The sequence below is a fragment of the Lactuca serriola genome, chromosome 4 (genome assembly GCF_051521515.1).
Source record: "Lactuca serriola cultivar US96UC23 chromosome 4, Lser_US96UC23_V15, whole genome shotgun sequence".
Lineage (NCBI taxonomy): Eukaryota > Viridiplantae > Streptophyta > Magnoliopsida > Asterales > Asteraceae > Lactuca > Lactuca serriola.
The window spans coordinates 57,146,984-57,169,531 of NC_136411.1; positions in this window are offsets into that span (position 1 = coordinate 57,146,984).

Here is a 22,548-nt window from a genome sequence, read left to right on the forward strand (position 1 = left end):
CTACATGTCACATGGGAATTGAGTCACTAATAGATTGCGATAAGAGTCTATCGGCTTTCAGATGCTATGGAAGCCCCTATAATCCAAAATCGAGGAAGCAATGAGGAATGAGACTATGTCCATGTATGTTTTAAATTTTAACTTATCCAATACTTAGTGCTAAAAGTGTATGGTGTTTGTAGATCTTAAAAAATATGACAAGCATGGATTGGAATACACATAACTTGAAACCCAACCGGGTTGTGAAAGATATCTAGGCTTGAAAAGTCCACTGGTGGATTTTAAAAAGCATATCATGTTTGGATCATTTCCTTCGATGAGAAATTCAAAAGTTGAGTTATGAGAAATAAAAGATATTCTATATAAATATCGAAGGTAGAGGGAGATATGGTGTCCCTTATATTAACATAGGAAATGATTTCCTAACTTTGCTAAATGTTAAATGTTTACTTCACTTAGGAATTGTCTCGATGTGAAACACATGGGGTGAAGAAGAAAGTATACCTAGAGTCTACGGAGATAGATCTAAGTGAATTGTTGATTTAATCCAAAGTACTTGGAATCTCGAGAAAACTCAAGTTGCAGAAGCCTTAAAGAGTTTGCGTCAGTAAAAGTCATAATATGATCTAGATCTAACGATGCATATTTCTTATGCATGACAAGTCATATAAGATCTTTTTGGCTATAATCAATGAATCAAAAATAAAGAATATACTTTGTAATCCTAAAAGGATGAAAGATATAATCTTGCAATTATGGAAGAAGTCAATGAAAGAGTTACGTTGATGGTAAGTTCCTTACTAATAAAGTTTAGTAGTCGAAGTTGGTGCTCTTAATAAATAATAAAGTATTGTCTTGGAAGAGTACCAAGTAATACACCTAAGTGGATTTAATAGTAAGATTAGATCATATTGCATTGCAAAGACAAACTATGTGACTAAATGAAATTCATTCGTGACCCCAGTGTTGTACTCAATCATTAAGGGTTCTCTTGAAGTTTCTTGTGACTAAAAGGTGTCTTTACCTGGTGTAAAGATTCCAAGTCACATAAGATCACATGGTGAATAATCCATAAGTACATTCACGGTTGTGAGGACATCATAGTCAATCGAAGAGAATATCGCTTATCCATTCCTTTAAACGAAAGTTACTAACCAAGTTTATTATTCACATAAAGATCTAACGACATTATTTTTGCATGTGTTTTAACTTGAGTACTTTTAGCTCGGTTTGTTTTTAGGAACTGATGTGATTTTTGCTCTCTATTTGATTTGATAATTATTAATTGGAGAGCTTAATATTTGATGAAGATCAATCATCTCATTTAGATTATCATCGTGTTCCATTTGTGCATGTTCAGAACCACTTCCAGAATATTAATTTATACAAACTTCCACAATTGGTTCTACTCCTGAAAGAAAGTAGTGATTTAATATTGTCATGGAGCATCGGTATATTGTCCATGGGGATGAACATAGCAAAGTTTGTGACCAATACTCATAACTACTTTAAATGGAAATTTTAAGGTATTGGAGCAACCCGCACTTAGAAATTACTTTATGAAATCTATCACAAGTATTTCTAAGATGTTAATATCATATATTCTTCAAATGGAGATGCATGTGATTTTCTCCTACAATCTGTTATGTCTTGGTTTCTCTCTAAATTTGTTTGTAAATTGCAATCATATAGGGTTTGACTAGATATGACATAAGGAATAGGCAGAATCTATGTAGTCAAAGTTTATTTCTTCACTTCTTTTCTAATTTGTTAGAGTCAATATCTTTGGGCCCCTCGATGATTTGTTGTTGATATTATAAATCATGGCCATGCTCATACTGAATTGATAGATCAATTATGCAGTTTGTTTTTTGATTGACACAAGTTAGTTTCGGGAAACAAATTCTTGAACGTTTGAGATTGACTATATCCATGTTTCACATTCATATAGATATCTTGAAGAACAAATGAATATTTGATCAATTATCTAAGGGTTATATTGTGAATTTATGTTCTAAGTATGGCAGATACATTTGACTGTTTACTCTCTATTAATTACTAGTGAATAGTAGACCATATAGCGTTGGTAACTTGTGCAAGTGGGAGTGTTGGAGAATGGTGCCCACAGTCACAACAATTGGTAATATCACTGTTAATAGTATGGTCCTTTTGGGTTACATGCAAGGACAGAAATAAGTAATAAATGACATGGGAATATTATAGGAACTTGATTTGTTAATTAATTAATCTTTAATTAATTAAATGAAATATAGAAGTTATGGAATATTCCATAGGATTAAACAAGAGAATTAAGCAGTTATATAATTACCAATTATATGGATAATTATTAGGTGACTAGATAATATCTTTTAATGGTTTAAATCTGGGACATCCCCAAAATCTCGGCCAGAAAAGACCGATTTTCATTTATGCTTTTAAAATAATTTCAGAGTAAATCCTTTTGATTTGAAAGAGTTGCGGAATTTGTTCCCAAAAACAAAACATGATAAAACAATGTTTACCAAAGCATTTCATAAAAGAAATGTATGTTCATTATAATCAAAACTCGGGGTGTCATGTTCCGATACAGACCAATAAGCATAAACGATAACATTACAAGTCATTCAACAAATATATACATATACAGACTTGTAAACAAAACAACTGATGGTTCATCCATCTCATGCCCTCGCGCCACTTCCTGTAATACAAATAAAACTGAGTGGGTCAGGCTTGGGAGCCTGGTGAGCATATAGGGTTTTCAACCCACAATAAATAATCATATTTAATTTTCACCAACCAACAATAACCCAATTACCCATTCCCGTTATTCTCACTTTATGTCCCTAAAACAACTAACACAAGGGACCTAGTCTAAGAATATTTTATCGGGGCGACAACACATGCTTCGGGGGTACCTCAGCAATATAAGTCAAATAAGGCAACCATGAGGGGGATGGAGTACAGCAAATGAACACCCAAGTTCATTAACACCTACAGGTGGCGAACCTGCTAATGTTTCCACAAGACTGTCTAGAATAGCTAGTGGTCGTCATCTAAACTCTGCTAGATGACTAAATCAACAACAACGAGGCCTCTCATCTGTTTATTACACACCAACTATCTACCCATGTTCTACCCAACATATTAGTAGATAAAATATACATTTTTATCCATAGTTTTGAAAACCTGTATAGCATGCTTTAATCAACACATAATCCACATAACAGATGAGGCACACTCACACATAACACATATCTCATAGAGAATAAATCATATCTATGAGATAGAAGAGAGTGAATACACATTCACACATATAAACAACAATATACTATACACATAGCACGTATTTTATAGAAAATACTTAATATTTATGTGTTAGAAGAAGGTAACTACACACTCACACTTATAAACAACAATATGCTTAATACACTTGAACCAAACTTGTATTATTATCGTGTTTATGAAAGGTAGTATACACTCACTTGATCAGAAGATGATCGGACAGCACTACGACTTGCAGAAGTAGTAATCCTCAGCAGATCTGGAACATCTTCACAAAAATCGACTTCTCGCGGGCAGAGCTTCGGCTCGGGAACCGCACTTCTCGGGATCTTCGGGATCTCGGGACTTGCCTCGGGGCTAGAGTATGATATCGGGGCTTCGGGGTATTTCTGGCACGCAAAACGATGCAAAACGGGAGAGAGAAGAGAGGAAATTGGCAAAAGACTCGGCTGCCTTCGGTTCCTATTTATAGAGGTTGGAGCGCGGTGTACGCGGGGCGTACTGCAGTACGCAGCGCGTACTGCTTCCGAAATCGTCATTGCATGCGTCATCCTAAATGTCGACACTCTTCGGAGTACGCGGGGCGTACGTCGGATCAGACCGGTGACTCGCCTTCGGATAATGCCTCCGAATTTCCATTTAAATTTAATTACCAAATATTTAATAAACTTCGGAAATTCATATCTTCTTCATACGAACTCCGTTTTCGACGTTCTTTATATCCACACGAAGGTGAGACTACGCTCTACAACTTTCGTTTAGACTCCGTCGGCTAATTTCGAATTTATTTTTATTATTTATTTTTATTAGGCCGCGACAGAAAAACTTCGTTATAAATTCATAACTTCTTCGTTTGACGTCCGTTCTCACCTAACTTTTCATCGCTTCGATACCAACAATGATATCTTCGATTCTCATTTAGATTGCTTCGGCTAAAAAACGATCGATCTCAAATCGAGTATTTCGGGCTGCACACCGCTAAGCCGAAACTTCGATAAAGCATAACTTCCTCATACGAAGTCAGATTTGGGCATTCTATATATATTCAGAAACCTCGTTTCAACTACTACAACATTATTCAAAGATATTAAGTTTGTTTTACACTTAAATTTTGACGCTTATTTTTATTCTTAATTAATCAGACCACATAATTAAGCAATTAAGCACAAAACACATAAAACTCAAATAATACACTCTTATTATTTCAAAATGGGTTACAAAGGTTAACCTAGACTATTACATTGCTAAAAATGGCAAGCCCGGAAACACAGGCGTTACAATTCTCTCCACTTTAGAATGATTCCGTCCCCGGAATCACACATCAACAAACAAATGCGGATAGCGACTCAACATGTCACTCTCCGTCTCCTAGGTGAGATTCGGCCCATTCGTGTGTTTCCATCGGACAAGCACCAACCCAACCATTTTGTGTCGCAACTTCTTAGTCTTTCGGTTAACAATTGCCTCTGGTTCTTCAATCAACCTTTTGTTCTCATCAATTCTCAATTCAGAAATTGGAATTATATCAGGAACTTCTCCCGTGAACTTCCTCAAATAACACACATGAAAAGTGTTGTGAATTCCATTCAGTTCTTCGGGCAATTCGAGCTTGTAAGCTTGGTTCCCAATCCTCTGAAGAACTTTAAACGGTCCAATAAACCTCGGACTCAACTTTCCCTTTTTACCAAATCTTATAAGTCCCTTCCACGGCGAGAATTTAAGCAAAACCGAATCTCCAATCTCAAAAGTCATCGGTCTTCGCTTCTTGTCAGCATAGCTCTTTTGACGATCTTGAGCTGCTAACATTCTTTCTCTAATTAATTTAAACTTTTCAGCAGTTTGATGAACCATCTCCGGTCCCATAAACTGCTTTTCCCCAGCCTCAAGCCAACAAGACGGCGTACGACACTTCTGTCCATACAAAGCTTGATAAGGTGCCATCTTAATGCTCGAGTGAAAACTATTATTATAGGAAAATTCTACCAAAGGTAAGTGTTCATCCCAATTACCTAGGAATTCCAAGGTACATGCTCTCAGCATATCTTCAAGTGTTTGTATTGTTCTTTCACTCTGACCATCAGTCTGCGGATGGTAAGCTGTACTTAAACATAACTTGGTACCCATTTCCTCTTGTAGACTTTTCCAAAACCTTGAGGTGAAACGGATATCACGATCCGATACAATCGTTAACGGAACACCGTGAAGCCTCACAATTTCCCTCACATAAGAATTCGCAAGCTTTTCCATAGACCAATTCTCCTTGGCTGCTATGAAATGCGCACTCTTAGTGAATCGATCAACGACCACCCAAATCATGTCGTGACCATTCTTTGTTCTGGGCAGTTTAGTGACAAAGTCCATAGCAATATCTTCCCACTTACCCATAGGCACAGGCAATGGTTCTAAACTCCCGTAAGGTTTCTGATGTTGTGTCTTTACTCTCGCACAAGTCACACACTCAGCCACATACTTTGCAACATCAAGCTTCATCGTCAGCCACCAGTAGTAGGGTTTCAGGTCCCTATACATTTTAGTGCTACCAGGATGAATTGAGTACATGGTTTTGTGAGCTTCTTCCATCAGAAGATCCCTAATTCCTCCTGACTTAGGTACCCAAATACGATCCTGGAATACCTTCAGTTCATGACCGTTTGTAACAAACACCAACGTTTTACCCAAACGTTCCTCCTTTCGTTCATTTTTCTCAAAAGCCTCCTCTTGAGCTTTCTTTATACTCTCCACAATTGTCGAGACAACTTCAATTCTCAACGCTCTTGGCCTTTTCCTTTCAAGATTGACTTTCCGACTGAGAGCATCAACAACAACATTAGCTTTACCGGGGTGGTAAAGTATCTCACAGTCGTAGTCTTTAAGTAATTCTAGTCAGCGTCGTTGCCTCATATTCAATTCCTTCTGATTAAAGAGATATTGGAGACTCTTATGATCAGTAAAAAGTTTGCACTTCGTGCCATAGAGGTAATGCCTCCATATTTTCAGAGCGAAAACTACCGCTGCCAACTCCAAATCATGAGTCGGGTAATTCTTTTCATGCTCTTTCAGCTGTCGAGACGCATATGCTATCATCTTTTCTCTTTGGGTCAAAACACAACCCAATCCAACCCCAGACGCATCACTATAAACAGCGAAGTCTTCAACTCCATCGGGTAAAGAAAGTATTGGTGCCTCGCATAGCTTCTTCTTTAACTTCTTGAATGCTTCTTTATGCTTATCACTCCAAGCATAAGTAGCTCCTTTGTGGGTCAAAGCTGTCAATGGAGTAGCAATCAAAGAAAAGCCTTGGATAAACCTGCGGTAATATCCGGCTAATCCTAAAAAGCTTCGAATCTCCGTGGGACTTTTCGGTTGTTCCCACTTTATCACAGCTTCGATCTTCGCTGGATCAACCATTATCCCTTCTTGGTTGACCACGTGACCCAAGAATTGGACTTCACGAATTCAAAAATCACATTTGGAGAACTTCGCATACAGTTTCTCCTGCTTTAAAACTTCTAACACTTCTCGCAAGTGTCTGCCATGTTCCTCTTGGCTTTTCGAGTAAATCGGAATGTCGTCTATGAACACTATCACGGATTTATCAAGGAACGGATTACAAACCCTATTCATCAAATCCATGAACGCTGTTGGAGCATTGGTTAGTCCAAACGACATAACCAAGAACTCATAGTGTCCATATCTAGTTCTGAATGCAGTCTTCTCGATATCTTGCTCTCTTACTTTTAGCTGATGATATCCTGACCTTAGATCGATCTTCGAGAAATAGCTCGAACCTTGCAATTGATCAAATAGGTCATCAATCCTCGGCAACGGATATCTATTCTTTATTGTTGCCTTGTTCAGCTTTCTGTAATCGATGCACATTCTCATACTTCCATCTTTCTTCTTCACAAATAACACCGGAGCTCCCCAGGGCGATGAACTAGGTCTAATGAAACCTTTGTCCAATAACTACTGAAGTTGCATCATCAGCTCCTTCATCTCCGTCGGTGCTAATCGATAAGGTGCTTTTGCTATTGGCGTGGTTCCTAGTAACAAGTCAATACGGAATTCCACTTGTCGATCAGGCGGTAATCCAGGAAGATCTTCGAGAAACACTTCCGGATACTCACACACCACGGGAATACTCTGCATCACCTTCTTTTCTTTCTTCGCATCAATCACGAATGCTAAATATGATGTACATCCCTTGGTCAAACACTTTCTGGCTTTCATTAGAGAAATGATTCCAGAATTCACTCTGCGTTTGTCCCCGTACACCATAAACGAATCTTTCCCAGGCGGGTTTACTTTAACTATCTTCTTCTTGCACAAAATTCCGGCATCATTGGCGCTAAGCCAATCCATTCCCAACACGATGTCGAAACCATTAAGATCGATGGGCAATAATTCCTCGTGAAACTTATTCCCATTAAGGTCGATTAAGATGTTTTTCATACGATGGCTAACAGGTACAAACTTGCCACTAGCTACTTCGACTAATAAAGCATCATCTAGTCTATCAACAGGCAAAGCTAGCTTTCTACCAAACTCATGCAAAATAAAGGAGTAGTTGGCTCCAAAATCAAACAAAATTTGAGCAGGTAATTCATTTACGAGAAAGGTACCTGAAGCGACATCAGCTTCGTCTTTCGCAGCTTCGAGTGTCATCTAGAAGGCTCTCGCCTTCGGCTTTGGTCGAATGTTGGGCCTAGCTGCCTCCTTCTTCTTCTGATAGTCCTTCAAAATGTGCCCCTCTTCATTACAACCAAAACACATCCTTTTGTTGTTCGTACATTCATTGGCAAAATGTCCAACCTTCCCACACTTGTAGCAGGTCACATCCTCGCGACATTTCCCAAAGTGATTTTTCTTACACTTATCACACCACTTTGCTTCGCCTCCTTTTCCTCCAAACCTTTTCGAATCAGATTTCGAAAATTTTCCCTTCTTACCGGAACCAGATGTTCCCTCAAACTTTCTTTTCTCACCAACCTCAACCTTGACGGTGGTTCTTCCCTTTATCATGTTCTCAACTGACTTGGCAGCCCAGATAGCTGCCTCTAGAGTAAGTGTCTGACATATTGGCACCTCGTACTCCCATGGGAGTCCCTTCGCATACCGGTCCACCTTTGTCAACTCATCTGGAATGATGCGCTAAGCAAACTCCATCTTATCGGTGAAGCTATTGGTGTATTCATCAACTGACATGCTGCCTTTTGTCAATGTCAGGAACTTGTTCTCCAACTCCAACAAATTTTGAGCCGAGCAGAACTTGCGCTTGAACTGCACCAAGAACTCTGCCCATGACAATTGCAGTGGCTCATTAGGGCTCAACGTCTTCCCTAGAGTGTTCCACCAACGAACGGCTCCACCTCGGAATTGTCGCACGGCATAGATAGTCTGCAACTTGCCTCTGCAGCCACATGTCATAAAGGCTAACTCCATTTCGGAGATCCAATCCATAACCCCAATCGGATCCTCCTTTCCATTGAAGGTCGATGGTTTGCAAGTTAGAAAGTCCTTGTACTTGCATCCCATTCCATCATTCCTTCCATCACGGTTATCTTGCCTAACTATCGGTGGGTTGGCTTGACCAATAGACCCACTGAAGTTTCCACCTTCCGAGTGCCCTTCATTTAATTCAGGCTCCTCCACACGAATTGACAGTTCTTCACGATTCTGTTGAAGCAACCGTCTAGTTTCATCCATCTGACGATCCAACATCGTCTGAATCATCATTTGCACACCAGGCATGGTTATTGGCTCAGGTGCTGTTGCTACGACAGGTACTTGCTCAATCACTGGTGGTTGATTCCTGTTTTCGTCAGCATTTCCAACTCCACTTCTGGTTCTCACCATTTTGATCTACACACCGAATAAGGTGAAATTAGATCCTCAATCATGATAGGTATTCAAATCATCCTTATCACTCCGAAACGTTTACATGCTAGTTCTAATATCGTAGACGTACGCTTAGAATCCTACACACATAAGGTTTCTAGATCCGGTCGGCAACAGACCATAGATCCAAACAAATAATATCATATATGGCAACATATAACATTTAGCACATAAAGCATTTTAGGCAACTTTCCTAAAATAAACCAGTGCTCGTGTCTAAAACACAACAGACACACAACTCAAAATTCCACTTAGCATTCTAAGTTTAAGTCTAGAAATCCTACAAATTCCTAGTTCGCTTAAACTAATGCTCTGATACCAACTGTGACATCCCCAAAATCTCGGCCAGAAAAGACCGATTTTCATTTATGCTTTTAAAATAATTTCAGAGTAAATCCTTTTGATTTGAAAGAGTTGCGGAATTTGTTCCCAAAAACAAAACATGATAAAACAATGTTTACCAAAGCATTTCATAAAAGAAATGTATTTTCATTATAATCAAAACTCGGGGTGTCATGTTCCGATACATACCAATAAGCATAAACGATAACATTACAAGTCATTCAACAAATATATACATATACAGACTTGTAAACAAAACAACTGATGGTTCATCCATCTCATGCCCTCGCGCCACTTCCTGTAATACAAATAAAACTGAGTGGGTCAGGCTTGGGAGCCTGGTGAGCATATAGGGTTTTCAACCCACAATAAATAATCATATTTAATTTTCACCAACCAACAATAACCCAATTACCCATTCCCGTTATTCTCACTTTATGTCCCTAAAACAACTAACACAAGGGACCTAGTCTAAGAATATTTCATCGGGGCGACAACACATGCTTCGGGGGTACCTCAGCAATATAAGTCAAATAAGGCAACCATGAGGGGGATGGAGTACAGCAAATGAACACCCAAGTTCATTAACACCTACAGGTGGCGAACCTGCTAATGTTTCCACAAGACTGTCTAGAATAGCCAGTGGTCGTCATCTAAACTCCGCTAGATGACTAAATCAACAACAACGAGGCCTCTCATCTGTTTATTACACACCAACTATCTACCCATGTTCTACCCAACATATTAGTAGATAAAATATACATTTTTATCCATAGTTTTGAAAACCTGTATAGCATGCTTTAATCAACACATAATCCACATAACAGATGAGGCACACTCACACATAACACATATCTCATAGAGAATAAATCATATCTATGAGATAGAAGAGAGTGAATACACATTCACACATATAAACAACAATATACTATACACATAGCACGTATTTTATAGAAAATACTTAATATTTATGTGTTAGAAGAAGGTAACTACACACTCACACTTATAAACAACAATATGCTTAATACACTCAAACCAAACTTGTATTATTATCGTGTTTATGAAAGGTAGTATACACTCACTTGATCAGAAGATGATCGGACAGCACTATGACTTGCAGAAGTAGTAATCCTCAGCAGATCTGGAACATCTTCACAAAAATCGACTTCTCGCGGGCAGAGCTTCGGCTCGGGAACCGCACTTCTCGGGATCTTCGGGATCTCGGGACTTGCCTCGGGGCTAGAGTATGATACCGGGGCTTCGGGGTATTTCTGGCACGCGAAACGATGTAAAACGGGAGAGAGAAGAGAGGAAATTGGCAAAAGACTCGGCTGCCTTCGGTTCCTATTTATAGAGGCTGGAGCCTCGGAGTACGCGGGGCGTACTGCAGTATGCAGCGCGTACTGCTTCCGAAATCGTCACTGCATGCGTCATCCGAAATGTCGACACTCTTCGGAGTACGCGGGGCGTACATCGGATCAGACCGGTGACTCGCCTTCGGATAATGCCTCCGAATTTCCATTTAAATTTAATTACCAAATATTTAATAAATTTCAGAAATTCATATCTTCTTCATACGAACTCCGTTTTCGACGTTCTTTATATCCACTCGAAGGTGAGACTACGCTCTACAACTTTCGTTTAGACTCCGTCGGCTAATTTCGACTTTATTTTTATTATTTATTTTTAATAGGCCGCGACAGAAAAACTTCGTTATATATTCATAACTTCTTCGTTTGACGTTCGTTCTCGCCTAACTTTTCATCGCTTCGATACCAACAATGAGATCTTCGATTCTCATTTAGATTGCTTCGGCTAAAAACCGTTCGATCTCAAATCGAGTATTTCGGGCTGCACACCGCTAAGCCGAAACTTCGATAAATCATAACTTCCTCATACGAAGTCAGATTTGGGCGTTCTATATATATTCGGAAACCTCGTTTCAACTACTACAACATTATTCAAAGATATTAAGTTTGTTTTACACTTCAATGTTGACGCTTATTTTTATTCTTAATTAATCAGACCACATAATTAAGCAATTAAGCACAAAACACATAAAACTCAAATAATACACTCTTATTATTTCAAAATGGGTTACAAAGGTTAACCTAGACTATTACATTGCTAAAAAATGGCAAGCCCGGAAACACAGGCGTTACAAAATCTTACCCTATAAATAGAGGGGTCTATGGATAAAATTAAGAGATGAGTTTTCAGAAAATCCTAAGCAAAGTTCGACTACATTCTTCTTCTCCTCCTGAAGCCACCAAAATCACAACACCACATCGCGGTGGCTTCATTGCCCCGACGTGGTAGCGCTGCTTCAGCAGTTTAGGTTTTTGATGTCCCCATTTAATGTGTTTAATGGATCGGTTGCTGTCGAATGTTGTTCTTCAATTGCTGTCGAATGTTGTTGTTCTAAGTGTCTTGGGTGCTACTACGAAATAGGAGTTCTACGTTGCACTCTTGGCACTCATCAATCAATCAAGGGTCTATGAAGGTTTCAACGACCACAAAATGTATCAATTCTCATATAATTAAGTTTCAATTGATAGTTTGTTCATATAATTGTTTTCCGGGCGTATTGAGGATTAAAGTTATGTTTCTTCCACTCTCCCTTAATGTTGTCTAAGTATCCTCACAACCCAAAAACACTCTTATCAAGGACAACATTAAGATTCTCGAGTTTTTCCATGTAGCTCTCATTGAGCACATACAAAACTATCTCCTTTAGCTTGAATACAATTAGGAACTTTTAATGATTTTCAAATCACTCTTGCCTTACATTTTTGTGAAACAATTCACTCAATTGCAAATTTATTTCATATGTTCACATGTTCATAAATGATACTTTTAGAACATCGAGGAAATAGAGTTAATGATGTAATATACCTTATTTGACGAATCTATATGTTTAAGGGAATACAAAATTAATTAAAGTTAACTCATTATTGCGTTGAGCGATGTGCTTATCGAGGACATCTTTCCCATTGAGGAAGATTCCATAACAAATGAGTTATTCTCGATGCAGAACATAGATAAGCTAGAATTCGAAAGTATGGGATGAAGTGGGAAATGATTTACATCTAACCTAAGACAGAAACTTTAAACAAGTCGATTCAATCCTTAATTATTAACCCAATTTTAAAATAAGGCTAGGATACATATTTTTTATTCGAACATTGAAGAGGGAAGCCTTAATCAAATTGTAAATCTATTTTAGGTAGGAAAGACTTTTTACCAATTTCAGTCTCTTATGAAACTCCTAGATCTTTTGAGATTCATTGAATCTTATCAAGGACATGTTTATCTCGGATGATGCTCTCACTTTTGTGACTGGTATGCCAAGGATCATAAACCAGATGTGAATAACCATGCAAACATATGTGACACCCTTGATGTCAATTATGATCTCATATTGACGTGCCGATTAACCACGCACACTCCATCAAAAATCATAAATTTTGAGTATGTACCATCATCTAAACTCTGTAATCCCAAATTAGTAAGCCGGTTAACCACACACGCTCCACTAACGAACCACAAATAAATGATGTGCGTTTTCATGGATTAACATACAATTTCACATTTTATCTTAACTAACTAGAACGAAATTTTAATGCATGTTCTAGCACTTATATGTTATACTTTTAATGTGATTAATGTCCTATCATATCCCTTTCGGTTAACGACAATCCACCACACAAAAAAAGCGGTGGGTTAAGAGGACAACCATTCAAGGATCATTTTATAGGTTGTTTCCTTATACCTCTCTCACAGAACGACTTCATGAATCAGGCCTGCTCGAGGTTTGAGTGATAAATTATTAATCTCATACGTATAGTATTATAAACTCTTATAATATAAGTAAGGGTGTATTTTAAAACCTTTTAAGAATGCAAGGTTTGAATCTAATTAATTTTTTTGGAAACGGCAAACGAATTAAGTGGAGCCTACTCGCAATATTTCAACGAGCACCCCGGGTTCGAGCTCCTTTACAGGGCAAACCCAGCCCCCATAGGGATTTCTAGGGAAAAATTCGCCACATGTGGCACCACAAGAGGTAGTTTAAGGGAATAGAACTCCCGACCTCATACCCCATAATAATTAAGATTAATAATATTTTATGGATTATAATTATCTTAATTAAACTATTAGTTAAACGATATTAATTCCATATTTATCACCCTTGATTTTTGAATTTGGATTTATCTATTACCTAGATTTAATGTTTCGATTTTAATCGGTTAAAACAACAACTAATATCTAGTAATTATCATACAATTCAAAATTAGACAAGTAAATCCGAATTTGGCATAACCCAAAGTCGCATAGCACCAAGCAGAAGGGGCACCCTGTGCCTAACGATCAAAAGTTTTTTTTTTGTTTATTTATCCTAGTTTCAATTAGGCACATATAATAGAAAGAACCATTGTCTCTAATACCATTGGTAGATTTTCTAGGTTACATTAACCTTAATTGCACATCGGAAAACATCATAAAATCTAATTATGGGCACATGCAACCTAGAGATCTATGTATTTTCTCATTACAACAACATACTATTGAAACAATCATAAACCCTAGATATAATTAAAATTGATATATTTGAGTACATATCTTTGTGTTATAATCATATATAACAGTCTTGAAACCTCACACCTGCTTCAGAAAGCTAGCAACAAAAGTATGGCTTCCTGGCTCACACCTAAAACACTAGACTACTAGAAATCAAGAGGAGAGAGTAATGGGGATAAGAAAATTGTATTCCACCTTTTGGAAAGTGAGAACCACTAAATTTAGGAGCCAAAATGTCATATTTATAGCTAGGGGATCTCCAGGATAAACTCTGATTTGAATAAGAAAATAATTAGATTTTATCTAATCAAAGCAGTTATCCTTATCAGCTATATAAGAGTTCCAAAAAGCCTAAAACCATTCATACCATGGATGATTCTACAATTGTCTTTCCTTTCTCAATTATGAACAATTACAATTCAGTCATTGCATCTTTAATTAATTTTAATTAATTCTGATTAATAGTTAATTAATTCAAACTATTTGTAATTAATTTATTAATCATATAACATATTAACTAATCATTTTATCTCTTTTCTGAAGTGATTTCTAGATATTTCTAGCTTTTGGGAACAACCCGAAAAGGACTTTACTTTTATTCCATAAAACTATACCAATTTAATTTTGACTTTGACCAATTTAGTTATGATATTGGACACTTATTCCAACAAAACTCACATTGTGAATGCTAAAAATGAATTATTTGCAGTTCAAATTCATAGTGTGAATGAGACCAAATTAAGGTGAATTTTTTATATCGATGTTGATGTCTATTTATAGAGGACAAAAATTGAGAATTTTGGTACATTTAGTTTTTTTGGATAAAAACTAAACCTAAATATTCGGAAAAAAAAAGCAACAAAATAAAATGAGTTTTTTTTCGAGAAAAAAAAATTGTTTTTTAATATCAATATGGATGTTTATGGTAAAAGGATAAAAAGAAATATTAATTTTGGTATATTTGGTTTTGTTAATAAAAAGCATGACTTAAAAAATTAAATGAAAAAACGAAATGAGTTTTTTTTTTGTATATTCTAATGTACGTACGTCCAATGAATAATCTACAATTTTTTCCTTGGTCGTTGATCGTTATTATTTCTTACACTTACGAATAGTTCATTTGTTCCGTCTTAATAATGAATCTATATTGAACCTACACCTTTGTGATAAAACTTATGTTTGTCCAAAGGAAATGATTAAACAACCTAGTTCAAGAGTGGTTGCTTTTAAAAAATCTATTGTAATTTATTCAAAATTTAGTACTTAAATTTGATCAATGGTTTTTGAATGACAAGTCAGATCCAATAAAAATCAAATCGATCAAAGTCGATATTTTATCCAATTATCATCTAGTTGCATATCCAGTCAATCTACAATCATCATCAAATAAATATCATCCAATCTAACAGTGAACCGTCCAATTGATGAGTTGAGTATCAATAGTACTAAATATTTGAAGATCTCCAATGCAATATCCAATTGGTTCAGTTCTATAGTTTTGAACACATTCAATTAGATTGGATCATTTGGTACAACATTTAATAGATAATTAGATCATATGGTTTCTAAAAAAACATTCGATAACTAATGATGGACACCCCTAACCTCGAGGTAGAAATTATGGTTATGGTGAGCCATATAACATAATTTTTGGATACATTCCTGACCATAAATAGTTGAATACTAATTCCATCTATTAAGTATATATAGCTGTGATATGCAATATATTAATGATCTGAAAAGATATTACTCAAATATTTAAATGTCTTATGGTTGTGCCGAGCCATCGGGAAAATACTGCGGCTCTCAAAAGATGTAAATACTTCAACATCGTTGCATTCAAATGCATTTATTAGTATTACAAGTTGAATGATATAACCTATAATTACTCTATGAACCCTAAGGCCTATCGTTCAAAAAAAAATGAACCCTAAGGCCTAGAATGCCTTATATTCAACTAAGCATACACGACTAACACTTAAGATGGCTATATGCATTTCACGTATACAATCAATGGTCCCAATCAAATACATCTCTAACCTAAAAGACCTTTATCACGCCTATTTAGATGTTACATCTTATTTCACCATATTTTTTTTTTCGAGGAATTGTGTTGCCGTCATTATTGACTAGAAAACACACCGACTATTTGTAGAATATAGACTGAATGCTGAATGCATAATGGTTCGCTCGGATACTATAAGATCCTTGATTCACTTAAATATTCATGTGAACCTTTAAAGAAAGTAAGGATACATGCACTCTTTCAAAAAAAAAAAAAAAAAAAAAAAAAAAAAAAAAGAAAAGAAAAGAAAAGTAACGATACATGCATGTTAACTATTAAGAACTTCTTTGCATCGTTAAAGGTAAAAATGTGGAACTATGCCTAATACGGGGACAAGGAGGCATATATCACAGCATCTGTGTGGATTTTTTTTTTTTCAGACTTTCAGATAATATACTTTTTATTTCTATGATATTACCATTAATAGATAAAATAAAAAGTTGTCTATCGCAAACGAATTTAAAATACAACAATTCGAAAGTGACAGATGTACTACAAATTTATGGTAGGGGCTTGGTTCATTCACCTTTATAGAATAGGGTGATCGTGGCAATAGTTAGTACCAAGAGCCAATAAAGAGATGAACTAAAATCCGGGCTTAATATGTAATTTGTGGGGTTTATCGTTCAAATAGCTAAGTGCTACTTTATATATATATATATATATATATATATATATATATATATATAGAGAGAGAGAGAGAGAGAGAGAGAATAATCATTTGAGAACCTACAGTTTTTCGAGAACCTGAAAACCATACATGAGCCGTTAGATCAAAATAGTAGAATGTCAAGATGATTTGTGGCATTTTTGTAAAAATTTGGAAAAAAGAAACACAGGGGTATCTGACTTAAATTAATCTGAGGGCATTTTTAGGGCTAAGATAAATTATACCCGATCCTTTCCTTATACGTTATTTCCTTTTCATCTCGTCTCTTTCGCTCTCTTCATCCCGCATCCTTTTGATCTTCATTGCACCTCCCGCAATGAACACTTCAGCCTACATCATCCCCTCTCCGTCAACCGCCTCCCTCCGCCCTCTAACAACCAACCTACCTCTGTCAACAATCAACGCCTTCGACGGCTTACCACTATTTCCTTCATCGACCACCACTACGACAACCTAATATCTCGGCTCTCTCACTGTAACATCCAAAAATTTAAGCCAAATTTAAGCTTTTTCAATCACAAATTCAGATAGCATTTGTTTACAAATGTTTTCAAATCGTTATTCATCAGAGTGTCCCAATAACCAGATCATAAGGATGAGGAGCGGTACGGTCACGCCTTCGCTTTGCCATGATCTCCTGAAGTACCTGAAACAATAAACTGAAAACTGTAAGCCTGAGGGCTTAGTGAGCCACCCCCAAAATACCAATACCACACTGATAATACCATATCCATAACAGATAATCAACAACATGCATATTGGGCCATCGGCCTGACTAGACCGCCCTACCGGGCCTACAATCTAACTAGATCTATCCCGAGCCTTCGGTATGACTGGACCGCCTTACAGGGCCTACAGTCTCTCCGGACCGCTCGTAGGGTATGTTGGCCTTCAGCACAAAGCAGGACCGCCTCAACCCAATCATCAACAAATGACCATGTGTGCATAACTAACATATCCTGACATATACGAGTATCAAACATAACTATCTCACTGATCATCAACCATAGCAATCTCTCCTAACCAGAGCACTGACCTAGCAGGTCACTAATATACCAATCCTTACGGATCATAAAATCATAACATACTGTCAATCCTGATTCCAATCTAATAGATCATAACCACATGTAGCATACAATAACAATAACAACTAAAGGGTCGGCCTTGGTGCCTTAGACCCTATTGATATAGTGAGGATAACTCACCTTGCAATTGCCGAACCGAACCACGAAAGCACAATCCCGAAGCACTTCCCCAGACTCCAACACTTATAGCCATCAATGGTCCATTGACATAAATATCCAAATTACCATAATACCCTAGAAAGGTCAAACGGGTCAGAGTCAAAGTCCTGGCCAAAGTCAACCTTCCTGATTAACCCTACTCGTTAAGTCAACCCATAGACTCGCCGAGTTCTTAAACTCAGAAAATTCCCATATCACGACTCGACCCGCCGAGTCACCCCATGACTCGTCGAGTCCATCAATCTCCGAATCCTATCATGTCCAACTCACTGATCTGAGTCTTACCCATAAGAGGTTGGGGGTTCTGCGTTGTGACTCGCCGAGTCCAAGAACAGACTCGTTGAGTCCACGATAATCTTCATCAGACTCGCCGAGTTGTTCATCCAACTCGTCAAGTCCATGTCCATCTTCATATGACTCGCCGAGTCAACCCATGCGACTCGACGAGTTTCTGCAGTCTTTTATCCATACAGAGGCTTTTTAAGCCATGCAATGACTCCATTTTATAGATCCATCCTTCCAAGGCCTGATTCTCACGTAAAGTTGCAAACTTTATGTGAATACAAAGTGCTAATGGCCCAAATCAAGCTAGGGGTAGGGTTTAAGACAAGTATGCTTCACAACCAATCCAAGGGCTGATACTTTATTACTTCTTGGACCAAGACAAGTCTAGATCTGGAGCTGCAACCTCGGATCTGGACTCAATACCCGGAATGGATCCTAAACATGCTAAAATGGCCCCAAATCTCACTCATGAATAGATATAAATGCAATAGAGTCAAGGTATCAACTTGTTACCTTTAAACTGATGCCCACAACAAAAGAGTCGAATCCTCCAGCTCTTCTATGATCAAATCCTCCTAGCCTTGTTCTTACAATTGCTTCAAAACACACTTTCTCCCTTCTTTCACCACAAATGGGGCTTGGGTCGCTTAGGGTTGCTTCTGGCCGTCAAGAGGTAGTAAGGGGGTTGAGGTAAGGACTTGAGGTCCTTTAAATAGGGTACAAATCCTAAGATTAGGGTTTTCTCATTCCAGCACCAACTCGTCGAGTCCAGCTGCTGACTCGGCGAGTTGGTCACTTAACTCGTGACCAGAACCCACTCTGACTCGACGAGTAATCGCACCTACTCGTCGAGTAACTTCCTTAATTTACACTTTAAGCCCTTCATACTTCTGAAGTTGGGATGTTACAACTCTCCCCCACTTAAATTAGGCTTCGTCCTCGAAGCCCGCTGCTATCAACTATCTCCCAGACCACTTACATCTTTTCCACTAGCTATGCACTTCACCCATCCGATCGAATTCTTGAAATTGTCTTCTTCAGAATAATCTGATCATTACTATCCTCAAATACAACACTTTTACCCAACCGGAAATCCCACCGGTACTACCAGTACACTTACACTTGATACACAAAGGGCTTACCCCTTTACCCTGCATTGCACTGGACTTTCCTCGGCAACTTCCCTCAAGAAACAAACCCTTCCAAACTCCTTTAAGGACCAATCCTATGAGCTTACTTGATTTCATTGTGAACAACTTAGCATCACCCTATCAGCTCACTGCTTTCTGCACCAAATCCCTTATTATCATCCCTGTTTAAAGTCTTGATGACTCCCATCCGCCTATCGGATGAACCGAGACCACCCTAGCCCCCTCTGATCTACCATTACCCGAAATACCGGTCCCCCTCCCACGGTTACCGAACACAAGAATAATTCCTCAGTCGCTCTCAGCGACTTATGAAAACACTACGACTACCTGAACTGCTCTGCCACTCTAGCCACTTTGGCTCTAGAAGATATGGGATCCTTGATCCCCTACCTTACCCTAAGGTCTCTACTAGATTAGAACTACAGACTACCTGTTGCTACAACAATAATGCCTCCAAAGATTACCAAACTAGGGTACACCGAGCCTTCGGTATGACTGGACTGCCTCTCAGGGCCTGCAGTCTCCACGGACCGCTCGTCGGGCATTGACTTGACTGGACCGCCTTGCCAGGCCTTCAGTCTATCGGACCATCCTGTTCCGCCAACCCGCTGACCCAATTCTACTTTTCTCCCGAACCTTCCATGCCTACGACTTACATTCGGCCCGCACCCGGTATCGTGGCCTACTGCATCGAGCAGGACTGCCTTATCCTTCCTAACATAAAGGGTTGCCCTATCTATATATGAGCAAGATCTAACTAGGTTCTCAAAACTTGTTGGACAGGGTCACTCTACCCTAGAAACACTCGACTTCCCGATGACGACATCATACATTTCATTATCCTGAGTGTGAAGATTCTCTCACTCGTCGCTGAGACAACCAACCTATCCTCTGGTCCAGCCTCCAGGTGCCCAGAACCTAGAAGACGGTACATTCCAAACCCAAGCCCTCCTAAAGCTGATGAATACTCACTCGGATCTACTCCCAGCCCCCAACTGGAGCATTACTAGATCCAAGAAGATTAACCCTTTAAGATACTCTGAACCGATGAGATCACCAAGATCCTCCGTACTCCATCTGATTTCTAATAACAACTTTAGAAACAAACAAAACAAATTAGAGTCTTCAGCATAATCCGGTTGCATGCTCAAAACCAGGAGACAGACCTACCGATTGCTATGGCATAACATCATACTCAATACCCGATCATAGATCTACAAACATATACAGAGTCTTCAGTATGACTGGACCGCCTCACCAGGCCTTCAGTCTATCTGGACCACTCTCTGAGCCTTCGGCCTGACTTGTATGCCCTGTTGTCCTTCAGCCAATCCGGACCGCCCAAACTTGTTTAGAGCCACCCTGGACCCATCCCGGTGCTCTCTCCTATATAACCAGTTCTCACCCACTTGGGGTTTTGAACTCCTAATCCAATTCGTGGATTCTGATTCTAGCCTAACCCTAGGCCTCAAGTTGATCACCCCTCCTTGGGTCCCGTGGTCTGATCCTTGACCCACGTCTCTACCACATACACCAAATATCCCACACACTCGCTGAAAGTACTGTCGCGCAAGTAAGGCATTTACTTACGAAGGTAGCAATCTCTGCTTTCATATTAGGCCACCAGTATAGCTTTTTAAGATCCAGATACATCTTATCCGAACCTGGGTGGACAGAATACCGAGTGTTGTGCGCCTCGGTCATGACCAAGTCTCGGAAACCACCATGTTTCGGTGTCCAGATCCGGTTCATGAAATATAAGGCTCCGCCACCCTTGGCTTCTAAATTCTTATCCATTCCTCTAAGGGATTCACTCGTCACATTTTCAAGTTTCATGGCTTCAAGCTGGGCCACCTGAATTTGCTTAGACAAGTGTGAATGGATAGTTATTGTCAACGACTTGACTCTTCGACCAGAATATTCCTTCCGACTTAGGGCGTCCGCCACTACGTTGGCTTTACCCGAATGATAACGAATTTCGCATTCGTAGTCACTGAGTAGCTCGACCCACCGTTGTTGTCTCATGTTGAGCTCCTTCTGATCGAATATGTGTTGTAAATTCTTGTGGTCGGTAAAAATAGTGCTTTTCGTTCCGTACAAGTAATGTCTCCAGATCTTCAGAGCAAACACAACTGCTCCTAGCTCAAGATCATGGGTCGTGTAGTTAATTTCGTGCGTTTTCAGCTGTCTCGAGGCGTAGGCGATGACCTTACCTCGCTGCATCAGAACACACCTGATCCCTTAATTCGATGCATCGCAATAGACTATGAAGTCTTCTATCCCTTCGGGGAGGGATAGTATTGGTGCGGTGCACAAGGCTCGCTTGAGCGTTTGGAACGCTCTTTCCTGTTTCTCTTCCCAGTCAAAGGCCACGCCTTTCTGGTTCAGGGTTGTAAGAGGTTTCGCAATTCGGGAGAAGTTCTGTATGAATCTGCGGTAGTAGCCAGTGAGACCTAGAAATTGACGAATTTCTGTAGGCGTCTTCGGTGCTGACCAGTTCTCAATGTCCTTAATTTTGGATGGGTCCACGTGGATTCCCTCTTCGCTTACCACGTGTCCTAAGAATTCGACTCTTCGGATCCAAAATTCACATTTAGAGAACTCCGCATAGAGTTTCTCCGTTCGTAAAGTTCCTAGAACTTGTCGCAGGTGATCTCCATGCTCTTCCTTATTTCGGGAGTAGATCAGGATGTCGTCAATAAAAACGATGACGAACTGATCCAATTAAGGTCGGCATACTCTATTCATCAGATCCATGAAAACTGCGGGCGCATTGGTCAATCCAAATGGCATCACCACGAACTTGTAGTGTCCGTAACGAGTTCGGAAGGCTGTCTTCGGAACATCCTCCTCTAGCACTCGTAACTGGTGATAACCGGATCTTAGATCAATTTTGGAGAAGTAACTCGCCCCTTGCAGTTGGTCAAATAGATCGTCTATGCGAGGCAGAGGGTAACGATTCTTGACCGTCAGTTTGTTGAGTTCTCTGTAGTCGATACACATACGGAATGATCTGTCTTTCTTCTT